Genomic DNA, 15,535 nt, shown 5'->3' with positions numbered 1-15,535 from the left:
ATCAAATTGTCAACTACCGTTGGATCACAGAAAAAGCAAAGAATTCCATAAAAACATCTACTTCTGCTTCACTGACTATACCAAAGCCTTTGACTGTGTGGATCACAACAAACTGGAAAATTCTTAAAGAGATGGGAATACCAGACCACCAAACCTGCCGCCTAAGAAACCTGTATGCACGTCAAGAAGCAACAGTTAGAACTGGACATGGAACAACAGACCAGTTCCAAATCCGGACAGGAGTACGTCAAGGCTGCTTATATTGTCACTCTGCTTATTTAACTTATATGCAGAGTACATCATGCTAAATGCCAGGCTGGATAAAGCACAAGCTGGAATCAAGATTGCCAGGAGAAATAACAACCTCAGATAGGCAGATGACACCACCCTTATGGCAGAAAGTGAAGAAGAACTATAAAGCCTCTTGATAAAAGTGAAAGAGGAGAGTGGAAACATTTGCTTAAAACTCAACATTCAAAAAACAAAGATCATGGCATCCAGTTCCATCACTTCATGGCAAACAGATGGGGAAATAATGGAAACAATGACAGACTTTATTTTCTAGGGGGCTCCAAAATCACTGCAGATGGTAACTGCAGCCATGAAATTAAAAGACGTTTGCTCCGTGGAAGAAAAGCTATGACCAACCTAGACAGCATATTAAAAAGCAGAGACATTACTTTGCCTACAAGGTCCATCTATTCAAAGCTATTGTTTTTCCAGTAGTCAAGTCTTGATGTGAGAGTTGGACCATAAAACAGGCTGGGCACCAGAGAATTGATGCTTTGAACTGTAGTGTTGGACAAGACTCTTGAGAGTCCCTCAGACTGCAAAGATCAAAACAGTCAATTCTAGAGGAAATCAACCCTAAATATTCATTGGAAGGACTGATGCTGAAGCTGAAGCTCCAATACTTTGGCCACCTGATGTGAAGAACTGACTGATTAGAAAAGACCCTAATGCTGGGAAAGATTGAAGACAGGAGGAGAAGGGGATAACAGAGGATGAAATGGTTAGAAGGCATCATCAACTCAACGGACATGAGTTTGAGTGAGCTCCAGGAGATGATGAAGGACAGGGAAGCCTGGTGTGCTGCAGTCCCTGGAGTCGCAAAGAGTTGGACAGGATTGAACAGCTGAACAACAACTGCTATTCAAAGTAAAATTTTATATTGATCAGTTGGCTTTATAATTATATACTCAAGAATCACTTGAAAACAACATAGGTTGGTCTAACGCTTGGAAATAACAAGTGCGAGAAACAGGAACTCATTAAGGGCACAGCTGTGGAAAGAAAATAAAAGTGGAGGGAGAGAGAGAGAGAAGCAGGACCCCCAAGAATCTCATCAGGGAAAATGCCCCCCTCCCCAGGGAGGACAAATTGGCTAGAATCATGCACAGAGGATTGATCCTCTGGATTGCTGAGTCCCAGGACTTGTATGTGTTTCCTTCTGCTTTCACAGCCTTAGAGACAGGCAAAATGAAAAGCCACAGGGATTAAACTTATCAGAAAGAGTAATTTGCTAACTGATATAATGTTTTTGGAAACACAGTGAGAAAGGTGATTTGTATTTGATAGTTTCAATAGAATATTCCTGGTGCCTTCACTCACTGAAAACCATGAAGGGGATTATACAGTAATACATACATCCTACTTATCAGACTTCTAAGACATGAATATACACACATAAACTTGGTAACAAAGTGTCAGCAACATTTTTCCTGCCAACTATTTGCCACAGTGTGTGACTGCCATGGGAGAAGGAAATGGCACCCACTCCAGTACTGTTGCCTGGAAAATTCCATGGACAGAGGAGCCTGGTAGGCTACAGTCCTTGGGGTTGCACTCAGTCGGACATGACTGAGTGACTTCACTTCACTCACTTCATAGTTTATGACTGGAGAAGGAAATGGCAACCCACTGCAGTACTCTTGCCTGGAGAATCCCATGGACAGAGGAGCCTGGCGGGCCATGGTCCAGAAGGTCGCAGAGAGTTGGACATGACTGAAGTGACTGAGCACGCATGCACGTGATTGTCATAAAACCAGGTATTCTAACACCTGCACACACACACACACACACAGTTCCAGATAGGCCTGATAAAAGACCAATCAAAGGCTGAGAGGCTCTTGCTTTCCACCAGTTAATAATTACTTCTCTTTGTTCATTGATCATTTCAGAGTTTGATCCACTTACTGCACAATTTCTGTTCTCATTCAGGAAATTTACAACACCCATATAATCTCAGACTGACAGGAGGTAGGATGACTGTGCTCTGCAAAGTGCTAACAGGTCTTTAATTCTTTTCAAGCAGACCATTTTCTGATTAAAAACTTGAATCTCCAGTTAAATACTCAGCAGGTATCTTCAGAGAAGGACTCTGAAATGTATCCAGTGCCACTACTGTAGTTGCAGATCAGTTCATTGTGGATAGAGTTCCTTGGGGCTCAGTTAGAAGCTTTTCTTATTTTCTATACAAATACTCAAGGCCTACATTTGCACACAGTTAATTTGCATTTTTATGGGGATGAACCCATTTTGTATGCCAGAGAGTTGTCTGTGGATTTTGCACAGGATACTTTTTTAGAATGCATTAAACATAATGAAGGATAGATTGCTAGATATTAAAGTATAGAGGTTAGTACAAAATATTTGAAAATGTGTTTCATCTAGACATATTAAACTGAGAAATATTTCATCCTTCTTGAAAACTGAAATCTATGCAATTTGGACAGAGTATATATTTATCTAAATGAGAGAGAGAGAGAGAGAAAGTGTGTATGACCCAAATACTTGATTAGTTCTTTTATAAAAGAATAGCTGTTTATAAAATTCAATAAAAAGTAATGAAGTTATACAAAATACAGGAAAAGAAATACTGAAGTTGCCAGAATTCTACAACTGCTGTAGAAACTCCCTGGTGAAAGATATTTAAAATTAACCAGAAACCATCACAAGCAGCAATAATACAGAGGAAATTAGTGTGAATTCTCTCCCAAAAGGAATAGAAAGAACTGGAAAGTACAAGCATGGTTGCCATGAGGGAGCTAAGTTTTTTTTTCAGTAGCATTACAGGATTAATTGTAAGGAATAATTCATTCATTTAGTCAATGTACAGAGTCTCTATCCATACAAAGCACTGTCAATTCACTATAAGAACTCAAGGATGAATAAGACACACTCCCCGTACTAAGCCTATGGAAAACGGAAAATAATCATGAAGAACAGCCAAGGCTTTTCTTAAATTGTGGTTCTTGTGTTTGAGCTCAGTTTCCCATAAGAGTAACTCTGTGAGTAGAAGCACCTTGATATTCAAGGATCGGCAACATCAGAATCACTGAGAAATTTCTTAGAAATGCAGTCTAAAGCCCCACCCTAGACTTACTGAATCAAATCTATACGTTAACAAGATCCCCAGGTTCTTTGTAGGCACAGTGAAGTCTGAGAAGTGCTGATTTAGTGCTGTCTGCCATCATCTTTAATTCTGCCAAAGCTCTATTTCAAAGCAATTAATTTCCAAATTATAAATAATATCCCTTAAACACACACACACACACACTTTGATCATGCTATTCCTTGCTAAAAATCCTTCAGTAGTTTCCCAACATTCTCACTTTGGTCCTCGTGGCATTCCACAGTCTATCTCCTGCTTTTCTTTTGACATGACACTTTTCATGTCAAACACACACGAACATCCCTCAGGAACCTGGCATCACCATCCCCAGCTGCTCTTTGCACTCACTTTTACTGGGCATATTTGCTCATTAGATCACCTCTACCTCAAACAATGCTTCTCAATTTTACCTGTCCATTAGAAACCCTTGGGAAGGATTTAAAAATCCCAATAGTCAGGCTTCACCCCAGACTGAGTTAAACAATATTGCTGGAGGTGCAGCCCAGAGCCCACATATTATTTTTAGAATTTCCCAGAGTGATTCCAAAATACAACCAATGTTGTGAACCACTGGCCTAGAAAATCTCCCATCCTCCCCAATTCATATTCTGAAATCCTACCCATTCTTCAACACAGAGATCTAGTGCCCCATGAGCAGCCCCTGATCATCCCATCTTGTGGTTGGGATCTCTTCCTTACAACTCACTAACACCTATTTCTCAGGGCTTTTTCTTTGTAATATGCAACATAGCAGGTACCACACAGGTGCTTACACATACTAGGTGTCTCTTTTTCTATTTAAATAACAGGTTGTTCAAACTTAATTTGCCACTGAATACTGGAGAAGGACTGAAAACAAAATGTGACTCTCATCTCCCAATAAATAAACTTGCATGATACAACAGAGTATAGCAGGGAACGGGGCACTAAAAGCACATAGGAATATGGTAATTGAGGAGGGATAAGGGAGCAAGAGGAGGTGGGAGGCAGGAGGGCTCCTTCCAGACTCACATTCCCCTCACGTGGTCCAGGCTGTGTCACCACACAACATATTTGCCAAAGTCGAGGAGACTCCTGTTCTTCACTCTCGTTTTCTTTATTGTTTGTCTCCCTCTACTATGTAAGGTGAAGGAAGGCAGTGAATTTTGTTTTATTCACTGATGTAATCCCCCATTGTCTGGAGAAGTGTGTAGCACAACAAACGTTACGTGGATAATTTTATGTGTCAATATGGCTGGGCCATGGGTGTCCAGATATTTGCTGGAACATTGTTCTGATGTTGTCTGAGAGTATTTCTGGATTATATTAGCTTTTGAATGAGTAGATTGACTAAAGACCACTCACCGCCCCAATGTGAGTGTCCTGAACAGAATAAAAAGGCTGACTAAGGATTGACATGTTCTATATACGTGTCTCCAAGCTGACCAGTAGCCTTCTCCTGCTTTTATACTCTGACTTGAACTAGTAACTTATACCATCAGCTCTCCTGGTTCTCAGGCCTTCAGACTCAGACTGGAACTACATCATTGGCTCTCCTGGGTCTCCAGCTTCCTAACTTCCAATCTTGAGACTTCTCAGTCTCTATAATCAGGTGAGCCAGTTCCTTATAGTAAACCTCGTTATATATGTGTAACATATATACACAACCTTTTGGCTATGTTTCCCTGGAAAATCCTAATGCACATTTTGGTAATGAGAGTGATTCCAGAAGAATAGAATGTTGAGTTTATGCTTTGGAACTGTGGTGTTGGAGAAGACTCTTAAGATTCCCTTGGACTGCAAGGAAATCAAATCAGTCAATCCAGAAAGAAATCAGTCCTGAATATTCATTTGAAGGACTAATGCTGAACTTGAAACTCCAATACTTTGGCCAACTGATGCAAAAAACTGACTCACTGGAAAAGACCCTGATGCTAGGAAAGATTGAAGGCAGGAGGAGAAGGGGATAACAGAGGATGATATGGTTGGATGGCATCACTGACTCGATGGACATGAGTTTGAGAAAGCACCAGGAGTTGGTGATGGACAGGGAAGCCTGGCGTGCTGCAGTCCATAGAGCTGCAGTCACAAAGAGCTGGACACAACTGAGTGACTGAACTGAACTGACCCTGGTATGCAACTACTGATCTAGCAAATACTTTTTTCTCTGTACCTGTTAATAAAGGCCACCAAAAGCTGTTTGCTCTTAGCTAGCAAGACCAGTCCTTCAGTGTCCAACATAAGGGTATGTCAACTCTCCAGCCCTATGTCATAATTTAGTTTACAGGGAATCTATTGCATTTTCCTTCCACACAATATCTCACTGGTTCATTACATTGATGATGCTACGCTAATTTGACCCAGTGAGCAATAAGCAGAAACTGCTCCAGACTTATTGATAAGACATATGTATGCTAGAGGGTAGGAAATCCAACAAAAGCTCAGGGATCTTCTACCTCAGTGAAATTTCTAGGCGTACAGTAATGTGAGGTGACTGACTCTTTCTGCCTGTCTTCAAGCTAGGCATTGCTCTTCTCCTGCCTTTGGACTTGGACTGCAGGGCTGAGAAGCCAGAGAGATAGCTGAAGATATAAGTTCCAATCTAAGTCCAAGTCTCGTGCTTGCCAGCTGCAAGTCTTGGGACTTCTCAGCTTCTATAATCACATTAGCCAGTTCTCTGTAATAAATCTCTTTGTACATAAATATATATCCTATCAGCTCTGTTTCTCTGGGGAACACTAATACGGAGGTGTTCAGTATAAAATTGTTGAGTGAATGAATGAGTAGATGAACTACTCCTCACTGTTAACTTAGTTCAAGCTTCCATTGTCTCCCACATGAATGGCCTAAATTTCTTCTTAGCTTTGATAAACACACACACACACACACACACACACACACACAATGCTTTGAAGAATTGATCTTTTTAAACACCAGATATGACCATGTGACCACAATTTCTCTCCAGCCTAAAATTAAATGCTCTTCATTGTCTGTTCCCAGAATTAAATAAAATTGTTTGTTTAAACAGAATAAAGTTTAGTTTCATAAACGTATTACGTAAAGCTTTATATAACCTAACCTTGAGATGCATTCAGTCTCACCTTTAGTACTTTTCACCCTGCCCTTTACACTTCAAGACTAACAAACGGCTTTACTGTCACTTTCTCAAACACTCAAGGCCCATGCTCATCTCTGTTCTTACACATAATGTCCTGACTGCTTAGAATGACTTCCTGCCCTTCATCCATCTGGAAAATTCCTTTCATTGTTCAAAACAAAGTTCAGTGACTACTCTTCCAAAAGTATTTATCTTCTGAAAGAAGGTAAACCACTGTCTTCTTGATACAGGCCCTGTAGATTTAGCTTATTTCCACATTCTCCTTAATTCCAACTTTTTTATACTTTTATTGGTTTATGTGAGTTGCAATCCTTTAAACTACAAAAACCAGACTGTCATTACTGTCTTAAACCAGTCATGATTCATCACCTGGGACTAGCAAATTAAACAAAATTGGGATTCTATAAACTGAAGAAGGGAGAGTGACTATAGAATAACTAACCAACACATTGGTCCCTATGTCTTTCTCTCCAGTGAAAGATGATTGGTTTGAAAGCAAAAGCCATATCATTTCACCTTCTGGCCAAAGTGCATAGAATAATGCTGACTACTGAATGTGTAGAACTAAATTCTAAAGCTCACATAGGAAAACCACAATTAAAACAATTACATAAGCAGCTTGAGCAAAGGCTTTTCATTTCCTTTTGCCTCAGTTTTCCTATCTGTAAAGTAGAGATAATACCTGTAAACAAAGAGTGTCACCTGCCATTTCAGTAAACAAAGAATGTTGCAGCCACAAAGCCATCAGCCACTGCAACTGCCCTTAATGGTGAACCCTGAGGAAATTCAGGATAGGTAAAAATAGGATACTGGCCCTAGATAGTTAAGTTGCCTACCAAAGAAGGGTTTCAAGAGGCCAAAACTCTTTTACCTTATCATATATATAAAAGCACTAAAATCATTAACTTGAGATGTCTATTTTTGTGATTAGCAGTAAATCTTTTGATATTTGACTACATGTGTTTTTCCTTTCAGCAAAAACACCTATATATCTTGACCCTCCTTTACCTCTTTGCAACAGTCCCTCAGAGCTTTCTGAGATAGTGTATCCCAGGCTATAGTCCTTAGTAAGTCTGCCAAATAAAACATAATTCTCAACTTTTAGACTGTGCAGTCTTTTTTAGTCAACATACCTCTTCACTCCATAAAATTCTTTGGAAAAGTATATATTTAAATCTAGTCATTGTTAGGATACATGAGAAAACAAAGCATAAAGATACATGACAAATATCTAAACCACCATTTTATAAACAAAAAGAAATTGTCATCATATGCTTAATACACCAGTATTTATGGAGCACTCACATGTGGCCTACTACTCATGGGGTTCAGTATGCCATATGTAAGTGCTCCATAAATATGGTGCATTAATGTTTCTGTTTTATTCATTACACCAAAGTCTTTGACTGTGTGGATCACAGCAAACTGTGGAAAATTCTTCAAGAGATGGGAATACCAGACCACCTTACAAGCCTCCTGAGAAATCTGTATGCAGGTCAAGAAGCAACAGTTAGAACTGGACATGGAACAACAGACTGGTTCCAAATCAAGAAAGGAGTACATCAGGGCTGTATATTGTCACCCTACTTATTTAACTTATATAAAGAGTACATCATCCAAAATGCCAGGCTGGAGCACAAGCTGGATTCAAGATTGCCGGGAAAAATACCAATAACCTCAGATATGCAAATGACACCACCCTTATGGCAGAAAGTGAAGAAGAACTAAAGAGCCTTTGATGAAAGTGAAAGAGGAGAGTGAAAAAGTTGGCTTAAAGCTCAACATTCAGAAAACTAAGATCATAGCATTCAGTCCCATCACTTCATAGTAAATAGGTGGGGAAACAATGAAAACAGTGACATACTTTCTTTTGGGGGGCTCCAAAATCACTGCAGGTGGTGACTGCAACCATGAAATTAAAAGACATTTGCTCCTTGGAAGAAAAGCTATGACCAACCTAGACAGTATATTAAAAAGCTAAGACATTACTTTGCCAACAAAGGTCCATCTAGTCAAAGCTGTGTTTTTCCAGTAGTCATTTATGGAAGTGAGAGTTGGACTACAAAGAAAGCTGAGTGCCAAAGAATTCATGCTTTTGAACTGTGGTGTTGGAGAAGACTCGTAAGAGTCTCTTGGACTGCAAGGAAATCAAACCAGTCAATCCAAAAAGAAATCAGTCCTGAATATTCATTTGAAGGACTAATACTGAACCTGAAACTCCAATACTTTGGCCACCTGATGCAAATAACTGACTCACTGGAAAAAACTGTAATGCTGGGAAAGATTGAAGGCAGGAGGAGACTGGGATGACAGAGGATAATTTGGTTGGATGGCATCACTGACTCGATGGACATAAGTTTGAGCAAGCTCTGGGAGTTGGTGATGGACAAAGAAGCCTGGTGTGCTGCAGTCCATGGGGCTGCAAAGAGTCAGACATGACTAAGCGACTGAAGTGAACTGAACTGAACTACATGTGGCAAAGAACTTATTGCTGTATTATTTACTAGGGCTGCCATAACTAAGTATCACAGATTACATGGTTTAAACAACAGGAGTTTATTGTCCTACAATTCTGAAGGTTAGAAAACCAACATCAAGATTTTGGCCGAGTTGCTTTTTTAGGTATGTGAGGGAAGGATCTTTTCTAAGTCCCTCCCCTTGGCTTGTAGAAAACCATATTCTTCCCCTATCTCTCTTTACGTAGTCTCCCTCAGTCTAGGTCTTATGTCTGAATTTCCCTTTTTTATATAGATACCAGTCATACTGAATTAGAGCCCACACTAATGACCTCATTTTAGCTTCATTATCTCTGTAGTCTATCTTCAGATAAGGTCATATTCAGAGGTATTTGGGGGGGATAGGGAGGGCCCCACATCAGCCCATAAAACATGCATTGTCTGTTTTTATCTTCACAATAACCCTCAGAGGCACACACTATTATCCTCATTTCATAGAGAGGGACATAGTAAATTAATGAGGTCAAATACATTCTCCAATGATACACAGGGAATGGTGGTATAGACTCATTCATGAACTAAGTAAATTAGTTCATGAATTAGGACTATTTATAAATTATACACAGGTTTCCCCGTTGGCTCAGCAGCAAAGAATCCACCTGCAATGGAGGAGACACAGATTTGATGCCTGAGTTGCAAAGATACCCTGGACAAGGAAATCGCCCACTCCAGTATTCTTGCCAGGATAATCCCATGGACAGAGAAGCCTGGTGGGTTGTTACAGTCCCTGGGGGAGTCGAACATGAATTATTGACTAAACCACCACCACAACCAGCATAAAGTATATATACACTAATTTTGAAATATTTGCTAACAATACCTAAAATAGCAATTTTGGTTACAAGTTGGAGGAAAATGGCATTATACTCAGAAAGGATAAAACTATAGAGTTGGTAGTTTCCTTGGTATTCATTGAGTCCTATTAGTTTATTTCACACATGTGGAAACTGAGGCCCAGATAGGTAAACTTACTTATCTAAGGTCATGTAGTATGTTCATGGCAGGACTTAACTAGAATGCAGGTCTCTCAGGCTAGCATACTTACTACATTGTTCCTCTGACTTATAAAGTAGGACAGTCTTTAAGAAAGCTTCATTGGACTGAGAATGCAGATACTCAGGGGCCTGTGTAAACTTTAATACTAATGAATACATCACACTAATTATATTGCTGTTCATTCCCCAAATATTTTTGAGAATCTACCATCTACAAAAGAGAAAGAACATTTCATGGTTAAAAACATGGGTCTTGGGACCATACCATTCAGACTCTGATTCTGTCACCTACTAAGTGACCTTGGGAAATGGGTCACAGTTCTTATCATTCTGACTCTTCATCTGTACAATGCTGATCATGCTAGCCCTTGAATCACAGGTTAATACTGAAAATTAAATAAGTTAATACAATGCAAAAGACTTGATCAGGTGGCTGGCATATAGTAACATTCAGCCAAATGTTAGTTCTTATATATTATTCTATGCCAAAGATGGTGCTAGGCACTGGAGATACACATGTTAAAAACAAATATAAGGGTGGACAAACCAGTACTTAGAAATTTCACTAGAGATTGATCAATGTAACATTACAGGCATGTATAGGATGCTGTGACAGTCCTTTTGAGACAGGCTGGGACCTGGTACCCTTTGCTGCAATAAATAATGCTTGCACCTGAACAAACATCTCCTCAAGCAATAAAATACAAACAAACTGTTAAGAGACTAAAAACAACCATGTGCATGCACAGTTGGGGCAAATTATGGAGAAGATACAAAAAAAAAAAAAAAACAGAAAGCGTAACTGCCAGTTCTGAAGAGCCAGGAGCAAAAGCAGGAACTTGGGAGCAAAAGCAGTGTACTGTGTGTGCCCCCTCCATTCAACACCACCAAAGGGGAGGGCAAATCACCTCAGCCATCCCTCTACCCCAACCCCTGGACACATCCTTACCTTCATCCCATAGAAGGAATCAGCTTGCCCCTCCTTTGGGAGCAAGCATGGGAAACTGTTACTTGTTTTTACTCCCCACTGCTACAACAGGGCCCCCAATAAAACCTTGCCTAAATTTCCTTTCTAGCTCCTCATCAATTTCTTTTGACTGGGGAAGGCCAAGAGCCCTGGTCAGTATCACTTTAACTAATCTGGATAAACTCTAGTATATCATATCACATACTGGGTTTAATTGATTAATTTGATAAGACATGAGAAAAGTATCTCTTGTTAAAATTTTGCTTTCTTCAATTAATTTTTCTGGGCTGGTGAAGGAATGCTGCCCAAAGGAGTTATCACTTGAGCTCTGTCTATAAATTAGGTAGATAAAGAAAAGATAGGAGCATTCCAGGGAAAGAAGAGAAAGATTTTAAGGAATCTTGTGGGGGAGAGGTAGGAGGAAGAGCGGAAGACAAAGATGGGCAAGCAAACCACCCTTAGGTAACAGAGGCTGTGCCAAGATATTGGGGATTTAGCTTGACAAAATGAAAAGCCTATATAGGATTTTAAACAGGAAACTAAGGTGATCAAATTGTGGTTTAAGATCTATTAGCCTCACTTTCCACTGGTCTCACTACTACACTCCCAGTCAAACAACCCAGTTAGATGTTTTAGATATTAGATATTGAAGGGATTTGTCCTTTCTAGTTCCAAAATTTCCTTTACCCATAACAAATCTCTGTAGATCTCAACACAAAGAAACTTCATATTCATTTGGAGTTAATGCAAGTGGAATGGTTAATGGTACATTCTATGACAATCTGTTACCAAGACAGCTTAATGTAGTAAAGAAAACCCATGTTAATATCAGACACCCAAATTGAAAACTCCTGTCCTCATTATAAAACATGGCCTGAGCGATATACACCAGTGTTACACATCATTGTCAACAGCACTAGCCTGGTGCTTTTGAAAATGAAGTGGTAGCAACAAAGCTTGCACAGCACAGTAATGGATAACAAGATGCTATACCATTCATAAAATACTGTTCTGCAACACGATTTGCAAAGCCAGGATTAACTTTTTGAGGCATGAGACATCAAGGATTAGTACGCCTTAAAACTTAAACTAGTTTTCCCAATGCATGACTGATGGCTCATCCATTAGTGTCTGTGTGGCTATATTTCTTTGAAAGGAGGACTTCTGTCTGAATGTGAGACATGTTCCTATTTGAAAAAAAAAAAAATGCCAATTGCACTAATCACTACAATGATTCTCCGAGGAATTTTAAAAAAACTTTTTAATAAATATTCTGAAATAGTGATCTAACAGCAACTTCTCTAACTCATTTCAACATTGAATGTACCTGTCATTCTTAGTACAACTTAATTTCAATTATATATGTAGGTCATAAATCTTCACAGTTAAAAGAATATTTAAATTGAGACCAGTACTGTTTTCTAAATTGCTTCTTTAATCAATATTTTATGGATGATAAGTAGTGTATTCAATACACAAAATTATACTCTATAAATATAACTCGGTGGAATATTAGAAAAGGTAATACCACCCATATTCCTAAGTCAGAGACCAATAAAAGGATGAAATGAGTAATCCCAGGCAAACTTTAGAAAAGTGAGTTAAATTTTAACATTATGGCAAAGACACAGACTGACAGGTTTCCAATCCTGCGAGCCTTTCTTAGTGATTTTGTGTGTCTGCTCTGTCACTCAGTCATGTCCAGCTCTTTGCAAACCTCTTGGACTGTAGCCTGCCAGACTCCTCTGTCCATGGGATTAACCAAAGATACATCAACTATGTAAAAGGTACATTCAAACAACTAAAATGAAAAATCTTTGAGGGCAGATAAAATAGTTGTCAGTATATCCACATCCTAGCACAGCCTACAACAGTACAGAAAATGGGTGCCAAGTTGTTGATAAGAGGTTGACTGAAGAACCAACCAATTATTTACATTTGGCAGTGTCTTTTCTCAGTGGAAAGCAAAGCCTAGAGGAATCACTGGAATATTTCCTCTAACTGAAGTGTTGATATAATATTTTGTTAGTTTCAGCTATACAGTAAAGTGATTTGGATATATATTTTTTTTCTTTTTCAGATTCTTTTCTATTATAGGTCATGAAAAGATACTGAATATAGTCCTTGTTTTGGAATATTTTTTAAAGTGAGTATCACTTACCTCCCTCTCCATGAAGTTTCTCATATATTTACTGTTTATTACCCACCATGATAAAGCCTTGTAAGTTCACGCCAGAAACTCCAAATCTACTACAATTTATGTATTGATATCTTTGTCTTACTGGATTATACTGTCTTACTGGCAGGGGCCATGTTTTTATATTGTTGTTGTTCAGTCACTAAGTCATATCTGACTCTGCGACCCCATGGATGGCAGCTCACCAGGCTTCCCTGTCCTTCACTATCTCCTGGAGTTTGCTCAAATTCATGTCCATTGAGTCGGTGATGCTATCTAACTATCTCATCCTCTGTCTCCGTCTTTTCCTCCTACCCTCAATCTTTCCCAGCATCAGGGTCTTTTGCAATGAGTTGGCTCTTTGCATGAAATGGCCAACATATTGGAGTTTCAGCTTCAGCATCAGTCTTTTCAATGAATATTCAGAGTTGATTTCCTTTAGGATTGACTGGTTTGATCTCTTACTGTCCAAGGGACTCTCAAGAGTCTTCTCCAATATAACAACTCAAAAGCATCATTCTTCAGCATCCAGCCTTCTTTATAGTCCAACTCACCATACATGACAACTGGAAAAATGATAACTTTGACTAGATGGACCTTTGTTGGCAAAATAATGTCTCTGCTTTTTAATATGCTGTCTAGGTTGGTCATAGCTTTCCTTCCAGGGAGCAAGCATCTTTTAATTTCATGGCTGCAGTCACCATCCACAGTGATTTTGGAGCCCCCCAAAAATAAAACCTTTCACTGTTTCCATTGATTCCCCATCTATTTGCCATGAAGTGATGGGACTGGATGCCATGATCTTAGTTTTTTGAATGTTGAGCTTTAAGCCAACTTTTTCACTCTCCTTTCACTCTCATCAAGAGGTTTTTTAGTTCCTCTTCACTTTCTGCCATGACAGTGTTATCATCTGTATAACTGAGGTTGTTGATATTTCTCCTGCCAATCTTGATTCCAGCTTGTGAATCATCCAGCCTGTCATTTCACATGATGTACTCTGCATCTAAGTTAATAAACAGAGTGACAATATATAGCCTTGATGTACTCCTTTTCCAATTTTGAACCAGACAGTTGTTCCATGTAAGGTTCTAATTGTTGCTTCTTGACCCGCATACAGGTTGCTCAGGAGACAGGTAAGGTGGTCTGGTATTCCCATCCCTTTAAGAATTTTCCACAGTTTGGTGTTGATCTACACAGTCAAAGCCTTTCCTGTAGTCAATGAAGCACAAATAGATATTTTTCTGGAATCCCCTTGCTTTCTCTATGATCCAATGAATGCTGATAATTTGATCTCTGGTTCCCCTGCCTTTTCTAAACCCAGCTTGTACATTTGGATGGTGTCTGTACACATAATGCTGAAGCCTGGCTTGAAGAATTTTAAGCATAACCTTACTAGCATCCAAAATTAGTGCAATTGTTCAGTAGTTTGAACATTCCTTGGCATTGCCCTTCTTTGAGACTGGAATGAAAATTTATCTTTTCCAGTCCTCTGGCCACTGCTGAATTTTCCAAATTTGCTGGCATATTGGCTGCAGCACTTTAACAGAATCATCTTTTAGGATTTGAAATAACTCAAATGAAATTACATCACCTCCACCAGCTTTGTTTGTTGTAATGCTTCCTAAGGCCCACTTGACTTTATTCTCCAGGATGCCTGGCTCTAGGTGAGTGGTTTTAATATACATCTTTTTTAGTCACCCACATAGTAGCTAACAGTGATTTAAACATAACAGACAAGGCAGGAAAATGTTGGACAAATGAAATAAACGAAATCAAACAATCAAAGTCATGCCTTCCTCCTTCCTGCATACTTTAAGCTTGTCATTTTACACATAAGGAGATTGCAGCTTTGAGAAAGTAACTTAATTGTTCAGGGAGACACAACCAATTACTGGCAAAGTTTCCAAACTATGCTGCCTTCCTTGTGCTGCTATTTCTGGATGAGAAAATTGTAAAAGAAATACCGAGAGAGAAAAGCTTATTGATACTTAAAGTTGTAAGTACTGTAACTACAAGGGAAAAGGCAAGCCATTACAAATGTAGCAACAACACTGTAATTTGCTCAAGGCATAGAAATAGACAACCTGCTATAGCCTTGAATGCCTGGCCCCAGTTTCAATTTCTTACAGAGTTAATATTTTCTGACTGCTTAGTACATGCCAAGCCCTGTGGTGCAAAATAAACGCTTTACATAGATTATTTCATTTACTTTCCAAAGCAATGCTTCACAAAGGACATCATTATCTACATTTTTCTGGATGAAAATACAAAGGCTCTGAAGGGTGGTATGATGCATTCAAGACCACAAAGCTAAGATGAAGGAGATCAGGAGTCAAACCCAGGTGTGTCAACTCCAAAGACCACTTTCTTTCCACTATACATGTTTC

General features: G+C 39.1%; 1 protein-coding gene across 46 annotated transcripts in view; it reads right to left on the bottom strand.

Moving 5' to 3' along the window:
- LOC147364665 (uncharacterized) overlaps positions 1-15,535 on the bottom strand; it is a 523,181-nt gene that overhangs the window by 325,877 nt on the left and 181,769 nt on the right. Inside the window, exon 7 of one of the 46 annotated variants that reach the window (XR_015134818.1) lies at positions 9,082-9,609. The exons of the other annotated variants lie outside the window; for them this stretch is intronic. The gene's annotated coding sequence lies outside the window, so the exon portion shown is untranslated. Of the gene's footprint in view, positions 1-9,081; positions 9,610-15,535 lie in introns of those variants that run through there. 46 annotated transcript variants of the gene reach the window in all.

The sequence above is a fragment of the Bos grunniens genome, chromosome 10, assembly GCF_055505025.1.
Source record: "Bos grunniens cultivar Pamir isolate PY7600 chromosome 10, Bosgru_T2T1.0, whole genome shotgun sequence".
Lineage (NCBI taxonomy): Eukaryota > Metazoa > Chordata > Mammalia > Artiodactyla > Bovidae > Bos > Bos grunniens.
Note: the sequence above shows the minus strand (reverse complement) of the source record. Positions and strands in the feature narration are given on the sequence as shown.